Genomic DNA, 21,765 nt, shown 5'->3' with positions numbered 1-21,765 from the left:
GAGACGAGGCGCGCCGAGGTGGGGCGGAGCGAGGAGAAGAGGGGAGAAGTGGGGCGGGACGTGGGTGGCGGAGGGGGCGGAGCGCGTGTTCGATAATAACGAAGCCGTAAAATTCAGTTCGAGGTTTGTTGCCGCGAGGAAGAAACTGACGAGAACCGACAACCGTAATAAAAATCGGTTCCTTGTGTTTTCGAGCACCTCTTCGCGTCCGGGACAATCGATGCGATTCTTCGTGCGCCCCCGTCCCCGCCCACCGATCTCCATTAAACGATCCCCCGGCGATGGTAACGAACAAGCACAGTCGAACACAAAAGAGTAGACCGTTCTTCCGATGATCCGGCGCTATTCCGGATACGGCGGAGCTGTGCTGTCTCGCACATTACTATTTTAATAACGTCGCAGCGTCTTAAACGGTTTGCATTCTCCTCGATTATTCCTCGAGAGAGATCACTTTTCCCCTTCCTTTCCTCGCTGTAGTCTTCGGTGAATGTGTCAAGACGCTTGGTTGCTTCTCTGGGTAGATCTGCCCTAAGGTGGGTGTGGATAGTCCCAAGTAGGCGTACTCTGGCCCCAATAGGCGTGGCAACAATGCTCCACTGATTTCGAGAGCACATACAGCTAAGATAATCCTTCTCCTGACCTCATCCGCTACATTTTATTGGGTTTGCGTGATCTTATAACGCAACGATCATCCGCAGAGCGTCGCCCCATGATCCAACCATACCGCGACGACTCTATTATTCGTAGCCGAAGAGAAGGAGACGCATGGCAGGGTAGGTGCACGCGCTAGGGTGCGGGAGAACCCTTCGGGATCCTCTCGAGCGCTTTAGACCCCCTAAAACGCTCCCGACACTCAAAGGAACTGCGGCTCAGCGTTTCTGCCACTATCGCGTTATTTTCGCGGGAACCCGAAGGGCTCTTGAACACCGTCGAGGATTCGAACGATGTGTGCGTCAGCTTACGGCGAAACACCACGTTACGATTTTACACCATCCGGAACGTATTTGTCGCGATTAAAATCCGTCTATTCTACCCACTACTACCCCGCCTTGACTCTTCGAACCTCGAGTCTCCTTAACCGGAGGAGAATGGATTTTCGGAGACGCTGTTCCCAGGCAAGTGGAAACGTTTCACGGAGACAAAAATGCCAGAAATCTCCCCTCTCCTCCCACCTTCCCGTCGACTTCGGCCGCTGAACGTTTCCTTGGGACACAATTACCGGAAGTAGCAATTACCTAATTGCTCGAATTACCGGTGTACTCGGGCCGGATGAAAAAATTCCGCCGGAGAACGTTCGTCGGGACCGGCCGCGATTGAACGCAACGCGCGCCGCTCTCTTTATGCCGCGTTTCGAACAAACCAGCTAAATTCGTAGATTAATTTTTATCAAAGAAATGTACGAGCTATCAAGAACTACGTTTTTGTCTAACTCTGGAAATTTGTCTCCGATTCTGATTTTCGCAAAACAAGGAATACGAGTGAGAATTTCCACACGCACACACACACACACACAATAAATATTCGTGTAAATGATAAAAGTATCTCGAATGCATCTGCCCGCGGGTGTGCAAGCACTGAATTCAAGTTTAAACGCGGCGGCCGGCTTTCGTCCGCTCCCGGTCTCGCCGAGCGTGGAGAAGATGAAGTTTCCGCGGAGCCAAGTTTCTCGGCTGGATTAGTCATGAGCTGGATTAAACTGCGCGGCCTATTGTATCTTGGACTTACTAAACTTCAGCTGGCGAGCCTCGGAAGAAGAGGGAAGAATAAAAGCGCGCGAGCGACTCATCTCTCTCAACTCGCGATTAAACGTCGTAAGCAGAAATTCGTTCGATACCCTTTCGATGGAGACTTGATTAAACCGCGAGTTGCTCATCCTCGGACCTGTAGCGATTCTCTGTGGGTCTGTATCGCGAAATTTTAATCAGCTTTTTACAGAAAGTTGCTCAGGATCCCGGACCGAAATTAATTTTTCGGGAAAAGAGAAATATACAAGCTAGAAGTTTTCTGATTGAAACCCGAAGCGAAATGATGACTGAAAGCCCTCCTGAAATTTGATGTAGGGTAAAGTACCCTAATATGGGTATAGCTATTGGCATCCTTGGTGTGGGTGCCGAATATGGCACTAGGTGTCATATTAGGGACTAAAGGTGTACCATATTAAGAACCCCTTTCGCTGGAACCTGCAAATGACACACCACGAAAAAGATATTTTTCGCAAGCTGTGTTAATTTTTGAACAGACATGACCTCTGAATACATCTACAACTGGTAATTTTTTGGACGAAAAAGAGCATTCTAAAATAATCAAAAAATGACCAACAAAAAGTGGTTTATATGTGGGCACTTCATCCTACTATGTACATCAGTCAATTTGCTGAGGATGTATGGAATGAGGGTTAACGGCGAAGTTTAGGGAAGAAGGTAAGCGGGAAGAGTTTCGTGTATCGATTCGACGATGCCCCGATCCTCGTCAAGATAAATTACACCAGGACGAGGAGGACGGCTCGGTGACAAGAGCAGCTCGGGTCCTTGAGAACGTAGAGGGTCGACGGCTCGTATAAATTCTCTTTCTGCCCAGTTTTTCTGTCATCGGGCGACGTCCGACACGGAAGGGGCGGCGATAAACTTCACGAGCAGTTCGTACGCAGAAATCGCTCGTCATATATCTCGAATAGACGCATTATACCCGAAATATTAACGGCGTCGGGATTCAAGCACCGGCCATTCTCTGCAGAACGCCGACCCGGCTGCGAAACTTGGTCCAACTTTTCCCTCGAACGGCTCGTCATGAATTTTTCGGTCTCGCCCCACACTTTGAACCCCGTTCAGCTCCTTCGGAAGTCGAGTATTTCTTCGTATTTGTTCTATCGACTATAATTAAAGATTTCGAGGTTCCCCTCAGGGAAGCAAGCAGTGTCGTTCGAAGCTTTCCGTGTCCGAGAGGAATATTTCCGCAAGCTTTCCCGTCTGGAGCACACTTACCCCGGTTTCCATCGATCAATTAAACTGATTGGCCCATTGATTGGTTAAATACAGGCCCCCGTAAGGAGTGTACTTTCCTGATACACATGGTAGAAGCACTCGGTAGAAAATACTCGGACTTCCGACGTGTGGACCGTGGATCTTCATGGATGTGGGGATTTTTCACTACGTTGGTGCTTTGTGCTTTGTCCAAAGACTTAATTCATTGAAAAATTAACTCGAGGTATCTCTTTGAAATGCTACTCCTTCCAGTGTTTCTACAACTTAATCTATCGAAATGGGAATTCGTGTCCACAAACTGCCAGCGAATAATACCAGTGCGTGAATCACACGGACGGCCGAAAAACAATCGCGCATTATCGCGCGGAAGGGGCGAGGTTCGTTGAAAAGACGGGACCGCGGATAAGCAGCTGCATTTCGGAGCAAATACGGTCTGTTTCGTAAAAGTTAACTGGCTACGTATTGTCCCGGTTGGTCTCGAAAGGGATCGGGATTAACCGAGACAATGGTAAATTTCATGCGACGCTTCAGGCGTGCCGTATCACCAGAAGAATTCGAAAGCGGGATCCCTATTGTCGGCCGCAGAACTGCCGGAGCCCCCGCGAACTCGTAAATTTCGCCGGGCGGTTGCACTCGCTATCACTGTCGCCGACACGTCGATGCCGAAGAGGGGAAACGGCGACTGACATTACGTAAACAAACACCACCATCTTGGACCAATGAGTCGCGAGCGTCAAACAAGTGCAGCCTCCTTCCCCCGATCAATATTGTTTTTCACTTACCGGTCTGACCTCTTTCGCTGGCTCCCCTTCATCCGGTATCGGGATTAAAAATTAGCGGGGTGTCGAGGTTGCGACACGGTCAACAGCTTCAGCCTGTTCACCAGTGCATTCTGGGAAATTTTCAAACACGATGCCAAATCAATTCGAATTCGCTTTGTTCAGGATTTCTTGGTTTTACTTGGTGTACTAAAGGCAAACCACGCCTACTCTGAACAAATACAGCGAAACTATTAAATTCTACATAATATTTTGTAGATAGTATTATTTCCCTCTAATAATATTGATTCATATAACATTTCATAACAATTTAATGTTATTACTAATTTTTCTATGAAATTAATTCTATTTTCCTAATCGAAGGCTATAAGATGGGGCCAGTCCATTTTTTCTATAGCGTAATGATGAGGATCACAGCACCCATTAAATATCCATCAAAAGTTGCCTACTTGATACATGGACAGCTCGGGTCCGCCTAGGGAGCATTATACATAGGGTACAGTTTTATCGTATCGTTTCCCTCAGCAACCACCGTGAGAAAAATGATACCATCCTCCGGTTGCGCGCTCGTCTTTCAGAGAGGGAATTTTCTATTCGAAAATAGACTACTCTGTGCTGGAGGAGAAGTGGGGGACGATAGTCTAATGGGCGAGAATTTTCCGTGGCGGATAATTCGAGGCCATTTTTCGTCCCCTGGCCAAGCGTAATTTTGAAGCAGCGCAGCTCACTCGAATCCGCTCGCACTCGAATCAGGAAAGGACCGAGCAAAAACACGCGCACACGCCACTAGTTTTAATAACGTCACTTTTTCCACGGTTCCTCCCTCCCTCCAACAACCCCCGCGTTCTACCCCTCGGCTGGTTGCTTGTCCGCCGCGCGTTTCTCCCCCGTTTTATTTATTTTTCCATCGGCTCCGGAATTTTTATGAAAGTAAGTCGCCTAAAGGCCCTTGTGACCGGCAGCAGCTCGATAAATTATTACGTTAATTATAAAATATTCGCCCTCCGGTTTACGCGGAAGACTGCGGCCCGCTCTCCAGAGGCGTTCCCGCGAACAAAGTTTGATCTCGCGAATGGATTCGACGGGAAATACTGGGTGTCCCACGTTTCAACGCATCCACGTGTCCACATAGAACACCTTGCATGTGACATATTCTCCTATGAAATATGAACTACTCGTGATATATTTTATGCTTCAATTTTACCCGAGTTTATCCCATTTTACCTCTGTTTCTCTGCTTGGACAACGCACCGAGTCGCGATTCTAGTAATTAGATTACAGAGGGATAATAATTTAAGCCTCCAGCATAATCCAACTCGATCCCCGAGAAAATCGATCCGGTAATTCGAAAGTACATCTTTTTAACCTCTTGCTCGACTAGAAGATTTTCGAGTACTCCGCGAGAGAACCTGTGTTTTTTTTTTCGAGGACGAAATTTCGAAAGGATTTTTAATTCCCTCTCTCTCTGTCTGTTTTTATAGTAACTCCTCTCTCTACATGTTCCGACGTCGCTCGTTAGCAACGAGCGGTAATACAGCAGGCTCGTGCCGCGTAGTATTAAAATAATCGAGTTACGCGACTGTATAGAAAATAATCTGATTACCTGCGGCACGTGCCCGGCCTTGTTAACCATGCCACAACTATAATTCCTCCGTCGACAAACGCGCATCCTCCGCGTGTACACGCGTAAGCGACACTCGCGCGGAAATGAGCCGTCGGTTAATCGGTTTACTGACAGGACTCTTTCCATTTAACCCAAATTCCCTCGTCCTTAAAGGATCACCGGAATTAACTCGAGAAACAAGCCGTCTCTCTTCGTTGTCTCGGTACATACTTTAATCCTGAGACCGTAGAAATTTCTTTTAACAAGCGAATTTTGTTTCGTAATGTTCAAGATTCATTTCCAGCAGTTGAATGTCGAAACAACTGGGTCGAAATGGACTGCAAAGCTCGAATCAAAGGAGAACGACATATCATCTCCCAAGGAATCGTAAAATAGTATCCAAGTAAAACCGATGCAGGTTTTACGCCGTCGTAACTCCAGCCTCGCGACTGAAAAAACGTCGAGCTCGAGAACCGTGGCAGCTCTCGGTAATTCGAGAAATATCCTAATGCGATTAGGCCGCGTTCAAGGGAATCGAAAGCGCGAAATCGATTTCCACGGTGAACGTTCCGCTGCGTTAAGAGCAGCGAAAGAAACGAACGAGCGAGGAGAATGAGCTATATACGAACCAAGCAAAACTTGGCAATTTGTAATTTACGAGGCTCGAAGAGACTCCGCGAAAGTAGCTCTCGCCGGGACACCTGGGTACCCGTAAACGCTGCGAACTTCTGGAAAAGCCCGGGTCGCCGGAAAAACAATCGAGCTGCATAATTTCCAGCGAATAGGCCAGCGTACCAAAGTGTCTGCGAGGAGGACACAAAGTGCTAAAGTTTCGAGTATCCCCGTCGATTCGCTCCGAAAAGGAACATGTAAAAGAACGTCATTTGTTGGCGTCGCGCGCCGCTAAGGAGGAAATTGGGGAATGTTTATCGTGGACAGTGGATTGAAGCGATCGTTTTGAAATTTAAAAATTTCGAAGAATGGGTTTTCATACACCGGGTATATACAGTCACTGACAATTTAAAGTGGACACCCTTAAAAATCGCATAACTTTTTAGAAATTGGACCAAAGGACTTGAATTTTTTTAAGATGTTAGACCGGCTAGTTCGCTAGAGAATAAGTAAACAAAAATTTAATACGACTGCAATTGGTAGGAATTATACAAAATTTTCAAAAATGATGTTTTGTCAACTTTTTTATCTGGGCCTGTAACGATAATTTAAAAAATGCGTTTTATAGATTTCGGTAACTTATATGCATACTGAAAATTTCATCGAAATCGGTCTACATTGCAATGAGCTACATACGTTTAAAGATGAGAGCTTCAGGGTGAAAGTCGCAGATCTTCAGCTTTGCCAGGGCATTTCGCCCTTACGTGATCATCTTTAAACGTTTGTAGCTCATTGCAATGTTGACGGATTTCGATGAAATTTTCAGTATGCATGTAAGTTACCGAAATCTATAAAACGCATTTTTTAAATTATCGTTACAGGCCCAGATAAAAAGTTGACAGAACATCATTTTTAAAAATGTTGTATATTTCCTACCAATTGCAATCCTATTAAATTTTTGTTTACTTATTCTCTAGCGAACTAGCCGGTCTAACATCTTAAAAAAATTCAAGTCCTTTTGTCCAATTTCTAAAAAGTTATGCGATTTTTAAGGGTGTCCACTTTAAATTGTCAGTGACTGTAAGTAGACTCATTCGGTGCACACTGTATCGACAACTGCATGTGCAACAAGACGGAATACATTCGCAGGGTTACGCCATCGATTTATGCAAAGATTAGAATCACGATTCATTCTGTTTTTCGCTTATCGATCGAGAAAACGTAACCGGAAGTCGCGGTGTAAATCCATTAAAATTTCATACCCGACCCGGTCTCGACGTCTCGAGTGGTGGAAAGATCGTCTCTTCGGTGGATCTACGGTTCCGGCTTCGCAATTATCGCTCGGTACCGATTCGAGAGGGATCTCGAACGAATTAACATCTCCCGCGGACGATCTCTATCGGCGGGAGAGAACGCGCGCGTTCTATTCTCGGTGGAAGAGAGTACGCGTCCGCGGATGTATCCATCTCGAGAGCCGAAATAACCAAGAAATACAGCCGGGCTTGGTGGCTCGCGATGCTGATCGTAACTCACGATTCCGGAGGAGATATCCCGGATATCGATCCTCGTGGATCCTGCCAGGATCCGATGCAAACACGAAAATACCAGCGCACTAGGAATTCGGCTCTGCGCCCGGCGAGCCGGAAGATTTTTACATTCCTACTCGGGCCGTGTTACTTCCCGGGCAAACTCCTTTATTTCCGCTTCGTCGTCGAAGCATTGCATCATTAGGATTCGACCACCGAGTCACCCTCATCTAATCATTTCGTTTGAGATTGTAATGTGCAAAAAGATTCCTGAGGTTACATACGTGAAATGGGCGTGGTTTATGATAGGCGTGGCCTCGAGGGGCGCGGCGTAGTGGCTCCGTGCTCCGTCAAGGCCGAACCGGTACGCTAATTTCGCAACTATTTGAATCCTCAGAAAGAACTTGAATAAATTGAAGTACAAATATAAAGTACAGTCGGTCCAGAGCTATTGTGTTAAGGACTAGACCCAGTTTCCTCATCGGCATCGAACGGCAATCGGATCCGGAACGATCAGCCGGCAATTTCCGCACGAGTTTAGGAAGGTTTTCCGCGCGAATCGGGGCGTAGAGGAGAGGAGAGTCGGCGGCATCAGGGGCGACGAAGAAAGAGATTCAATCGGGAGGAAACAATTTGCAGGCGGGTCCGATCCAGTGACATTCACCGTTCGATCATCCCTTGTGGGGCTGGCCAGAGGCTCGACCCTCGTAATTGACCAAAGTTTCTAGCCCTGCTCGGTCCGCGCTGCGGCGATCGTGCGCGAGATTAATCTCGTCGGGGTTCAAGGTCTCTTTCTCGAACACCTAACAGGCATTCTTAATCAGCTCCCGATGCGCTCCCCAAGTTTAATTCGACCGAATCCCGCCGCCGAGAAAGAAGGTCGCAATCAGAGAGAGGGAATTCTTTGTCGTCGAACGAATCGAATTCGCCGAATACTATAGTAGGAGCACCGGTCCATTAACTTATTAATCGGCGCGAAAAATCCTCCTTGGCAAGAGCCGGTCTTCTACCGCTAGCACCCGCGTCGCCGCTGTCTCTGGGTCTCTGGTAGGATTCCAAATCACGATGAAAGAAGGAAAATAATTTTCGCGAGAGCATGTCGCGCGCGCGCTGCACGGCCAGGCCGAGGCGTGCGTCTCGTCGCGGAAATTTAAACACCATCAGTTTAATTAAACCGGAGCCCCTCTAATTGCGCGCGCGCGCCGCGAACGTCGTTAATGCGCGGATCGAGAAACCGGCGACGGAAAACGCCGACGAAGAAAACACTTTCTGCCTCGATGATGACGACGACGATGATCTGGGTGAAGATCATTGAAACCGGCCTGCCGACTCGATTGAAAGAACGGTTGTAATTAGATTGCGGATCCTTGTGCAAAATAAAAATTTCGGTAGAGTAATTTGACTATTCCCGGGCTCGGCGCAGTCCCCGAATGCAACCAGGCGGAAAAGCCGAGCATCTCCGAGACGAGATTCATCGAAAGAAACTCCCGGAAAATCTGGTTTCCCGAGGAATCCGGTGAAGGAACATCCCGCGGCTAAACTGCCGAACTTTTCCAGGTATTATTTCCATCGCGGCATTTATTTCGCGGGTTATACTCTTCTCTCCGGGTTTCGCAGCGAGAGGACCGTAACGTTTCGGCTACCGGAAGCACGGAGCACAAGAAAATCATATCCTCGAGAGAAGCTCCGCGGGATTACTCTGATCGCGAGAGGTGTTACTTGTTGCTGGCTCTGTGTTCCGGGATCAACGGAAGCAAATAGGCGTGTGCACCGACAGACACGCGCGCGCGCGCGAAACGGTGTGTACATCGAACTTAACACATAGAAGGATCTCCTGACACGCCGGGAAATCCTCGATCCGGAGAAAAATTACCAGCGATCGAGGGCGGATGAATATTTCCAACCACGTTCCACGGGAAGCCCGGATCGTGTCACCTCGGGGGAGCGAATTTTTAGAACCGGGGACGAAAACAAAGTTTGTCGTCGACTGCATTGAAATAAAGCAATAAGATGCTCTCGGTGCATCGCGAACTATAGACGTTCTTGTAAATCGATGAATTGTAATCGCCGAGAAGAAAACTTGAGCGAGAACGATCGTGGAATCTCGTTGGTAAAAGTTGATCGTTTCCGGTTTCCGTGGAAGGGTTGGGGATAAATGTTCAGAGCCGAAACAGCGACAAAAGATGAAACGAGACGAGACGGTGCTGGAGAAGAGACGGCCCGAGACGTCGCGAGGAAAATGAGAAGACAGACAACCGAGAGGAGCGAGTAGTTACCTTAGATATGCGTAGCAGGCGAACGGAATTCTGGCCGAGCACCTTCTCTCCGCGGCGTGGCATGCCGGCAGAAACAGCCCGCATTGTCTTCGTCTCGAATCTCCATTGTTTTATTCGAGCTTGAAGCGAATCCCCCGTGACAAGAGTCTGAATTCGGATATCCGTTGTCTACGCGAAACCTACCCCGGCCGTCGCGGCAAATGCGCGTCCCGTCGTTGCTGACAACCGAAATAGAAAAACGTTAACCTACTCGGCGCACGATCGTCCGTCTCTAGTCGACGCTTCTCGCGCCAGAGATGCGAAGGGAGAACAATACGCTGCACTACGAATGCGGCAATGTTTAATATTTTGTTCGATCTTCTTTTACCGATGTGATCTATTCTAAGGTAGATAAAAACAATATTGTCGCATCTAGTGAATCCTGTTTAAAAGCTTCATCAGCCAAGACCTCATCCCCTGTTGCAAGAATTAGCTGGGCAAAAAATTCTAGTTGGTTTCGTTGACGTAGCAACGTCGGCGGGAAAAGGTTGAAAGCAGCATCCGTCGATGGCGAAAGGTGGACGCGAACGGCAACCGGTGGTTTTAACGGCGGCTCGAGTTACCCGTGGCTTCGTCTTACCATGATCAACCTTTCACCCCCGCGTGCGCGATCGGTCGCCAGGCATTAAACGATAAAGTGGCAAACTAATCGGTGGTACGCGACCGTGCCGCGATACGTGCGGAAAGGAGATAATGGACCGATGCCACCGGGATGCGCGGGGCTAACCGCAATGTAGCATGTCCCGTGTACAAGCCCCGACAAACTCGCCTATCGGCGACGCTGCGCGATAAAATCAACCCCCTGATGCGGCCAGCCGTGCTGCACTTCGTTTCCTCTCCTTTGCTTCTAACCCGGGGCAAACTTTGTCGCCCGGCCATCGTTCACACGGCTCGACCCACGGTCACGCAGTTTTCGCAAAATTCGGTGGAAAATGTATTCCACCCTGTTCGTCCCGCGTTTACCCTCTGGGGAGGTGTTCTATCCCAGATTGAGCGTGGTTTCGTTTATAGAGTGCGCTTAGTAGGCGTGGTTCTGTTGGTTTTGGGTGCAGAGTGCCCCGAGGGGGCGGGGCTTCGTTGCTCCTTGTGTACAGAGTACTCTGTAAGGCGTGTCTCAACTGCTCTAATGGGCGTGGTATCGCCGACACGATGATTCCAGTGCCCGAATAATGCTCCCCAGGGCAACCTCTGGCACAGACAGGTTAAAAGCTTGACAATATCAACACACTAATAAAATCTGCAGATTATCTTTTTCACCGGGGCAAACGTTTGTCCGCGACGGCGAAAAGAGTAAGCTGTCGCACTGCGCTTTCGCAAAAAAAAACTGCCCTCATGCTCGCGAAACTCTTATCGCGAACAATCCGGCCGTTAAAAGCCCGTCGCAAATAAACTTTTCGCGCGGCGGAACGCGTAGCTCTATTTACAGAACCACCGATGAAAAGCGTCGCGTCCCCGCGGCGGTTCTTCCTCTTTTTCTGCGAATTAGCCGCGCGGCAATATTTGCGCGTCGACGTAATAACCGTCGGGGAACCGACGCGCTCGCTCGACCTTTAATCAATTCATCCGCGACCGTAACTCTTTCGATGACCGAGCTCGCCGTCGTAACTCACGCTTTTCACAGTTCCGGAGCGATCCAGTAACGCGATCCCCGAACGAGTACCTTATAAATTCTTGTTCGGGGGCTTAAAACCTTCCCTACCGACGTGACTACGGTTCTCGAACGTTCAACACTTCCTGCCCAACCAAAATTCCACATTAATTAAACCGTCCTCGCGCAATAACGAGTCAATCTGGTGTCGAAAATTTCACGCGGACCTTATTAAACAGCGACGCTTAAGTTTCCTGTTCTTTTCGAAATCGTGTAGAGGAGGATTAGCAATTTTAATGGAACTACATACTAACAAGAAGAGTGCAAGGTGGATGAGACCCAGGTATGATTGAAACTTTGTACAGTTATAGATCTCATTCTCTTGTTAACGTGTATACGCCATTGTAGGTGCAGATACTAAATAGTTCTTAAGATATTTATAATTAAAGATTTTCATTACCATGAATACACAGGGTGAACATTATAAAGCGTTACAAACGAATATCTCCAAAAATATTGATTATACACAAAAATGTTTCAGATAGAAGTTGTTCAGTATCGAGGGGGGCATCATGCGGTGGGGCTTTTGTTTTCACCGGTGGACACTCCAAGGTGAGATGAAGGTCAAATTTCTTTTTTTAAATGGAATGTCCTATTTCTTATACCATGGATCAATAGAGTATCAAATTCTGAGTATAAAAGTGTTGACCTTCATATGTCCTACACCTAATAGTTAACGAGATATTATCCAAAGAAGAAAGAAAATTGTTTTAGCACGTTAACTATTAGGTTTAGGACATAGGAAGGTCAATACTATTATACTCAGAATTCGACAGTCTAGATTCATGATACAGAAAGTAGATGTTTCCTTTTAAGAAAGTCAAGGTGACCTTCACCTCACCTTGTAGTGACCACCGGGAAAAATAAAAGTTCCACCGCATGATGATGATCCCCCTCGATACTGAACAACTTCCATCTGTAACATTTTTGCGTATAATCAATATCTTTGGAGATATACGTCTAACATTTTATAATGTTCACCCTGGTAATGAAAACCTTTAATTATAAATATAAAAACTATTGAACTATTGAGAACGAGAACTGTACAAAGTTTGATCAAATCTGAGACTCATCGACCATGCACTCTCCTTGTAAGTTGGAGGAAAAGTTCTGTCGTATTTTAAAGAAAACATTTGAATCGATTTAAATAATTTCCATTATTTGTAACGGACCTGTTGCCATCTTTCAGATAACCTATTTATTCCTGTTTCCCAGTCACTCACTAGCAACACGTGTTTTCCACATACAAGCAAAATTCCCTCCAACCTAATGAAAATATTAATTTGAGAGGATTCGAGTAGGAATAGAAAAATTTGCAGCACAAAGCGAGGATTCATTGGTGCATCGGGGGCAAATGTGCCGTGATGAAAGTGTTAAGCGGAGCAGTGGCAATCGATGGCAGACAATGTTCGGATAATTCGGTGATCCCTCCGCTCGCCCGATTATTTTCCGAAATATGTGTCATTCACCGCGCAGGTCTGCGAGAGACAGAGGTAGACAAACAGAGTGAGCGTTCTCAATCGATAATTTGTTGCCCGTTATCAATCGGCCGGGCTTCCGAGAGAGAGAGAGAGAGAGAGAGACAGAACAAAACACGGAGGCGTCCCGATCCAGGACGAAGAAAATTCTGACGGCACACGCTTCGAGGGGAATTCAGTCGACAATTCGCAGGGAACGAACCGCAAAATTACTTCGTTAAAACCGCGCTACAAGGGACGGCGTGCCGGGAAATCTCGGGAAAAATCGAGAGGCACGCGTCGAAATCCGTTACGAACCTTCGACAAACGTTTAAACATCCCGCCGAAAAGTCGAGACACAAACGATCCAGCAGAAATCATCCCGGCGGCGTTTTTCAGATGTTTTGTAACCGTTGAAATTCGGAATCGCGCGTATCACGATTTCCACCAAAGTTTTTCCCTAAAATTTCCCGGCCCGGAGAGCGGATAATCATAATCGGCGAGCGAAGCGATTCCGCGTTCGAACGCGCGACAATGAAACGACGGCGGCGATTAAATTTCAATCAACGGACGCGGGAAGCTCGAAACGTCGCGCAATTCTTTCCCCGTAATTAAGGAACGCTCTTCTCTTGAATAGCGGACGTTAATGCATTTTTAAATCCGGGGAGGAGACGCTGGGAACGAGATCGCGACGATTAAACACCGAGATCTTCGACGATTTCGGATTGCGTTATCGAGAGACTGCAATCTCAACCGATCGCTATGCTCCCGTTATCGTTTTCAATCGATCGACGTTGATGGGGCGTAAATTATTAACAGAAAATAATCTGCGTGCAATTGTTGTTCGAGTACGCAAAATTTCTCCCTGTACATACTTTGTCAGAAATTACAGGCTACAACAATGCGTCAAACGAGCAGAGCTCGCGAGCGTTCTCAACCTTTAACTTGAAGCTTAACGAGGGAGCGTTGCGGCAATAAAATAAGCAAAAAGGTCAAGGCCGAAATAGTTTCAGAGACGCGTTTTCGATGCGCGCCAACGGGAAAGGACGCTGCTCGTTCGTCAAGAAATAACGTCGGAGAGCAGCGACAGTATCGATTGTGCGTCGGTTGTAATATGGTTTCGGTGTTCGCGATTCTGTGGCGCTAACAGACCCGTCTAAACCGCGAGGCAATCTAATTCCCGGTGGGAAACCGTGCCGCGACCTTGCCGCCTGAAAAACTATGGATCTGCGAAGAATGTTTCCCGAAATCGTTCTTGGCCGATAGACAGATTCGGCGGGGAATACAAACGAGGGACCGGTGGCAAAGCAGCTGCCCGAATGTTCGCTGTCCCGGTTGAATATTACACGCGAAAGGATGGAACGTAGACCGCAAAACGGCGGAAACTATTGGTTGGCAGGAAATAAATCGGTATGACGAACCGGGACGAGAAACGCACGGATGAGAGAAGAGGAGCGCGGAGGCTACCCCATAATTTGACATCAGTCCTGTTCCGTCGGTAACTCCGGCTTAATTACATTCCACGATGCCCGCCGCTCATTGTATCCTCGGATGGAGTTATGTTTCCCGGGATAAGGACGAGCACGCCTTGAAATTTAAAAGGAATTCCCGCGTACGAGGGCGACACCCCTCTCTATCCTTCTCGAACTGCTCCGCAATGCAACCGAGTGTGCGAGTTTCCGCTAGAAATCAAGATGGATGGTCAATTTCGATCACTCCGAGCCCTGTACTCCCGAAAAATTTAGTTCCGAAGACCGGAATGCTCTCGTCTACGAGAAGCTCGCAGTGGGCGTGGCTTAAATGCTCTCGATTAGGCATTTCGCACTCAAGAATCTAGTTCTCAGAAGACCACAATGATAACCTTTCTCACCAGGGTGCTCAGGATTAGGCGTGGCCTCTCCGCTCCCAATTTGATAAGGGCCAACGCAATGCCCCCCCCCCCAGACCAGTCCCCGCCCAATATTAGAGTTCTCGGAGCCTTCGAAAGGGGAGCGAGGTCGTGAAACGTGAATCGTCGCCAGGCAATCATGGCAGAACTAGAAGAATTGCTCGCGCGACGAGATAGATCGGTAGGACGATCTAATTTTATCCGCGCGAGGGCTGGCTCTCGCTGCCGCGTGCGATGTAAAAGGGAGAGACGGGAGAAGGCGAGCTTTTGCAGGGCGACCTGTGCAAGCCGGGATGAAAAAAGCTTGTTCATCGGAGCCTGCGACGACGGAAAACCGAAGCGATCGACGTCATCGAGGCTTGTCGGGCTTCTGGGAAGCTTTGATCGCTCGGCCGGACGCCGTTTCTCGTCAAACGGAGCCACCACGGTTAGCGGACAGGGCTCTCTGCCGGCGCGTTTACAACGAAAAAGGACGCGTTCTATAACCTGTCGTATTCCACTCCCGCGCCGAGCTTTCTCGGATACGTTATCGTTCGCCGAGAATCGTTTCGCGGATCGGTGCCCGGTTGTTTCGATCTTTGTTTCCAATATTCCCATAAACTACGAGGTGTTCCTAGCTGATTCGAACTGCACTGGTTTTTCCAGGTCTCGGCTGCACTCGATGCACTTCGTCTTTGAGTCGACGTGTATTTGTGATATGAATAAATTCACGCGAGCAGTCGAACTACTGCATGATTTATCGAGTTAAGGCAAGCACCTTATAAAGTATGTCGACAAACTAGAACGTCTTCCTTCGACTTTCCAGGTCTCCTCCGTGAAGGTTCTATTTCATCTTGATGTTAGCGTGCATTTGTAAAACAGAAAACCGGTTGGAATTCGGGTTAGGTTCGTGCAATTAATTCGACTCGTTAGCTGGACAAAGTATGTCTCCTGGGTTTCTTAGCGTGCATTGGTAAAATGGAGGTGAGCGGAAAACGACCGGTCGGGAATCGAACGCGTTCAAATTCATTGTGTTTCAGGTTCACGGCGATTAGTTCGTCGCCTAAGCGTTCGATTACCGGATAGGGTATTCCGGTTGACAACAAGATTCACCGAGTTACCGGCGAACACTTTATAAACTATGTCCACTCGGAGGACTTTGAAATTTCCGGGCCGGAAGTTCCGTGCGCTGTAGTTCGAAAGCGTCCGGCGTTAATCCACTTAAATTAAACCTCGAAGCTGACGCGCGGTCAATTCTTGGGCTGGCAACCGAGGCGTTCATCATCTCCCGTTCCCGTGTCCGCCATCCATTTTCCCCGGGATTTCTACGCGCGACGAAGAAAGCAACGGCGACATGTCCGATGACTGCGAGTAAACGAGAATGTCGGATTAAATTGCTTGTCTTACGTCGTTCCTTCCGCGCCGCGCCCCGCACCGCGCCGAACCTTCCCCTTCGAGGACCATCAAGATACGACAGATGGTTTCCCGTGACTTTGCGACTTTTTTTTAAGCGTGGACGAACGATTAAGAGTCTCCGGACAGGATGAAACCCGAGATTGAACGGATGAATTGAAAACTTTAACGACCCGCAGTCGATTAAGGCCCGGAATAGTCCGACCACGTTTGAACAGGTACGTTCTGCATTTTACAAGATTGAATTTCTTCTTAGGGCTATCCGGCGAATCCTCCAAGGGCCCTGATAGACTCTCCGAGTACAGCGACGACAATTCCGCAGAGAAATGTAAGTAGAATACATACTGCCGGAAAATGCCATAAAGCCACTTGATTTTTTGGTGAAATCTTATTACATTCATAGATATATGTATTATTTATTTACAGAAAAACGTGAAGTTATATTGTTTAACGAAAAACGAACTGCGAAATTTCGATAAAGCCACACGCTTTCTAAGTAGATAATATCAAGATTATCGAAAATTACTTCTATATTTACAAATTAATACTTAGTTATAATTGCCATTTCTTCGAATAACGTCGGAAATTCGATTAGGCATTGATGAAATCAAAGTACGAAGAGTTTCTGCTTCGATCGATGTCCACGCTTCGTCCACCGCAATCCATAACACAGAAACAGAGCTGTACTGTTTACAATTGCCATATACATTTCTTGCAAGCATTCCCCAAAGATTCTCAATTGGCCATGTCAAAATCCTCGTATTTGATGCATGAATTGAGGCGTTATCATGCTGAAAAATGAAATTGTCAGAAATTTCGCAGTTCGGTTTTTGTTAAACTATATAACTTTACGTTTTTCTGTAAATAAATAATATGTATACCTATGAAAGTAATCATGTAAATCGTTTCTTTCATTAATCCTAAAATGCTACCGTGCATCAGTTTCTCATTAGTATGACATAATTATAAGATTTCACCAAAAAATCAGGTGGCTTTATGGTAATTTCGGGCAGTGTAGCTCAAGTGTCCATTTTGAGCCACGGTCAAAAGTTTGTTACCAGCGGCCACCAATTTATTCTTCCAGATATTGGGCAAGATGTGCTAATTGTAACTTGTCACAGGTGATTATTGTGATGAAATGCCGAGGCCAGTACAGTTATCCGCAGCCATGTTGCAGCTCGCGAGGTTCCTCGAGCCAGGTAACGAGAGTACGAGTGGCAGGCACGTGTGCGTAACAGCCCGCCATTTGTACGTTCATTCGATATCGATGGCCGAGCGTAATGCGGGCCGCGTGTCAAATAAACAACGAATACCTGATACCAGCAACTATAACCGTAACGAGAGGAGTTCGAACGATCGTTATCGAACTAACCGCAACGATCGTTTAAAGCCGGAGCTGCTTCTCGGATGCGAACCGTTCTAGCAATAGTTCGACAACTTACTGCTCACGGTGCGAACCCCAAGTATTAGGACACTTTCGGAAGATGAAGTGAGTCTCGACGATCCACAATGTCAGGATCCTCCGCCGCGTTAATCTTCGTTGATCCTCTCAGCTAGGCTTCCGGAAAATATTTGCTGTTCTTATTGGGACAGTTTGAAGAGGGAGCTTCGTGTTCCAAGTACAGCTCATCAAAAAGTTCTGCAACTTTTTGACGTTATTCTTTGATTTGGTTTAGATACAAACTTGTATAATGACTGCTATTGTACCAAAGACAATGCGCGACTGCGAATGACTAATTCCCGAATAAAAAGTAGTCGAATGGAAGTGAGAGGGAGCTGTCTTTGGTCGATTAGAAAACGACGGTGCCTCCATTGGGAAACCGAGGGCACCGAGAGACAGAATCGAGGTATGCCCGGCGTGGCAAAAGCGTTAACGGCCTATCAGGCAAACGCGACTCGCGTCGCGCATACCTAAAGTGCAATTTGATGGCGTGTAATTTCAGCCGCACCTCCCGCCTCGCGTTGCCCAGCCGGTGGCTCTCTGATAAAGAGGAAACAAAAGAAAAGCCACACGGAAAGGGCAAGGAGCAAGGAGCCAACGGTAATTAGAGTGACCCCACAGATGCGAGACCCGGGAGCTCGGATACAAAACCTCGCTACGTGCCTGTCGCGCTTAACACGTGCAATTCTGGACGTATCTGCTAAGAATCCAGCTACGGAGACCGCGGTGGCTATTCTCGGAATTTTTCTGCAACGAGGATTCACTGGACAGCCACTTCGCTGAATCGGAATTGGACTAGAAACCCGTTTTTGAATCGTGTCCACAACGATGTCCCGAGACCCCATCGGGGATGAATTCCTTAAAGTCAATCTACACCAGGGATGAGCAACCCGCGGCCCGTAACACTTCCTCGTGCGGCTCTTCAAAGATTTTACATTTTGACTTTTAAAAATTCATACAGTGTCCCGCTGTTCTACAAAAGACTACGAAGCCTCGGCCGATCGTCTTTTTACAAACGCACTTGGAGGTGCCATGCTAAAAAGAATATATTGTAACTTAGAAAACTATATTGAATTGTTTGTGGAAATGAAAGAATATCCGTTTCCCCAATTCGAAGATAAAGAATGGATGTGTGATTTTGCCTTTCTCGTCGTAATAACTCAGCATTTGAATGACTTAAACATGGAACTTCGAGGGAAAAAAGCCAGTTTATTCATAACATGTTTGACAAAATTAATGCTTTTGAAAGCAAACTCAAAATTTGGAACAAACATCTGTTGTCAAACAACACGTCACATTTTGCACACTTAAGAAAAGAAACTCCTTCAGAGACCCGAAAATATGCCCAACATTTACAAAAATTGATAACGAAATTTGAATCGCGATTTAAAATATTTAGGTCAGAAGAAACCGTTCTTAGTTTTAACATTTTTCCTTCACCATTTAATATAGACGTGGAAACAGTTCCGGATGAGTTACAAATGGAATTAATAGATTTACAAAGCGACACGGATTTAAAAAATAAATTTCAAAATGTTGACATACATAATTTCTATCAAAATTACATGAATTTAGAAAAATCCCACGATTAGGCGCACATGCAAAGCAAATAATGACACTTTTTGGAAGCAGCTATGTTTGCGAACAATTATTTTCCGCAATGAAAATAATAAAAAGCGATCACCGATCGAAATTAAATGATGTACGGTTAGAAAGCTGCGCGTGTGAGTTGCTGTGTCGTTTATATCTGTAAATATAGACCGATTGATGGCAATGAAGCAATTCCAAATTCTTCATCAAATAATCTTTTTTCACTTATATCTTTCGCCGTTTTTTTAATAGTATTTCTATTAATGAGTGTTTTATTTCTGTGATTTTTTATACTAGGTTTATTGTGTCGATAAAGAGATAATTTGATTTCATCATTCAGTGTTTGTATTGTTGCAAGTTTCTTACATGCGGCCCGCAGAACATTTTTAAATTTGTAGCTGGCCCGTTGTAAAAAAAAAGTTGCTCATCCCTGATCTACACTATAGTACAAACCGTCAGTTGACGTAAAACAGTCGAAATGAGCGGATCGGACAGCGACGAGGAACTGGCTCCTCTCGCAATAGACGAAGAGGAAGCTGAAGCGAAAAAGGTGAAAAACCGAGGTCGCATTTGGGTGCATCCGATTTTGGAGAAGAGAAAACTCGATGGAGAAGGTCGGACTTTATTCAAGGAGTTACTTAAATATGTACGACGATAAATTCTATCAATATTTCAGAATGCCACAGTACAAAGTACAAACTCTTTGAATTATTAAAACGAAGAAACTTTGAAAACATTCGCAATTGGTCGGTATTACAAAGAGGATACTAAGAGTTCTTTACAACGTTTTTATGTGGGCCTATATTGGAAATTTAAAAGATACATTGTGTAGATCTGTGTAAATTATGTATGCGGTAAAAATTTCATTGCATTTCAGAACAACCGAGATTCACTCTGCCAAAACATTCTTCGCGAGAATGCTGGTCGGTGCCGGTCGTAGTGTAGATCGAGTTTAAAGGACGAATTGCGAGGAGGAGGCGTCGATTGGTTCAAGGATCGGCATCCGGCTAGTTGGCCTGAAGGTGTCGCAGCTCGAAGGCACTCGGTCGAGGAGCAATGGGCCGAGACAAAGCCGAGGAAACCGTGGAAAACAAGGAGGACCGCGTTGGTGGAGCGGTCGATGGCTTTATAGAATTTTTAATAAGCGACATCGGCACGCTTGCAATTCCCCGCGAAAGCGGAAATGTAAATTCAGCGCTTTCGCTGGCCGGAAAGGGGAGTACCAGTCTCTTGTAATGCCGACATTAAAATTGCAAACCGTGCAACGGGCTCGCCGAAGCCTTCGTCCTCTATCCTCTCTATCCTCGATCCTCTCTTTCCCCTGCAATCCTCCTTCCCCTGTTCTCCTCCATCCCCCTCCCCCGGTGACTATGATTGTCCGCAGAGATCTTCAAGTACTAACGTGGAAACAGTGTTCGAGCAGCAGTAAATGAAAGCCGCCGTTAGTCATGGAAACGCGTCTGCGGATGCGTCATATTAAAATCCGGCATTGTTCGTCTTCAATGCAGAGACGTCGCCGGGAAAGCGAGTTAGGTGGGCCGAGAGGGGTGGAAGAGGCGGAGGGGAACTGTGCGACGAGGTATACAGGGTGTTCGCGTTGTTATTGTCCGCCATTTTTCTTGCGAACCTGCGAAAACGTCGAGAGATGCATTTTCGCTGCTTTCAGAATTTTCATGGTAAAAGAGACGACCAGATTTCTTGTTTTTTTATCAGTTTTAATTATCGTTTTCCCTTCGCTGCAACTGCTAAACGATTTTGCATATTTTTGAAAGTATAATCGAGTACAATGATGACGCGCAACAACCTCTTTGTTATCCGTGTATACGCCGGCTGGAAAGGACGCCGCGCTCTCTATTTACCGATAGTGTACAGAACGTTCTGTACACTAATGCGATTAGCATGAACCCGCGATTTACAAACATCAATGCCCTCTACGCCGCTCATCTTTTTCTCGGAACGCGGTTCAAAATAAACTCGCTGACAACCGCGGTGAAACAACAAACAAAAATGTCGATTGTCCATATACTCGTGTACCCTTTCGTTTCGATTTACAAAAGCGTCCGAGGCTCTTATGGTTCAGCGACACGCCGACGCGCGACGGCGGTGGACAACAAAACGTTACAATGTTGTAAATACAAAAATATCGGGAATACACATCGAGAGAGAACCCCGGTGTCGAATCGGTTGTATCTCGTGTCGCGAATTATTTCAGGCATAAACGACGGTCCATTGATCCGTCTTAAACCCTAACGATTGTCCTCGGAGGGTTAACCGTTCTTTGTTAAGCTGCACACGCGCAGCAATCGAGTAATTTCCGCGTGCGAGAGGCTATTCGGTTTTACGAGCGACGATAAAACCCGATCGGAACGCGGACACTACGTAAAATTCCGCGGAGATGAGGAGACGGGTTTGGGACCACTGTAAACTATCAATGTCTCCTCTTTTCAGTCCCTAATATAAGCCCTTGAAAATTTCCCGGCCGGCTGTTTCATGCTAACTTGTTCGCAAAGTGGTCAAACTTCTTTTACAGACC

General features: G+C 46.7%; 1 protein-coding gene across 3 annotated transcripts in view; it reads right to left on the bottom strand.

Moving 5' to 3' along the window:
* Positions 1-21,765, bottom strand: part of Msi (RNA-binding protein musashi) — a 154,784-nt gene that overhangs the window by 131,706 nt on the left and 1,313 nt on the right. The window lies entirely within an intron of this gene.

This window comes from Lasioglossum baleicum, chromosome 14 (assembly GCF_051020765.1).
Source record: "Lasioglossum baleicum chromosome 14, iyLasBale1, whole genome shotgun sequence".
NCBI classification, from domain to species: Eukaryota; Metazoa; Arthropoda; class Insecta; order Hymenoptera; family Halictidae; genus Lasioglossum; species Lasioglossum baleicum.
Note: the sequence above shows the minus strand (reverse complement) of the source record. Positions and strands in the feature narration are given on the sequence as shown.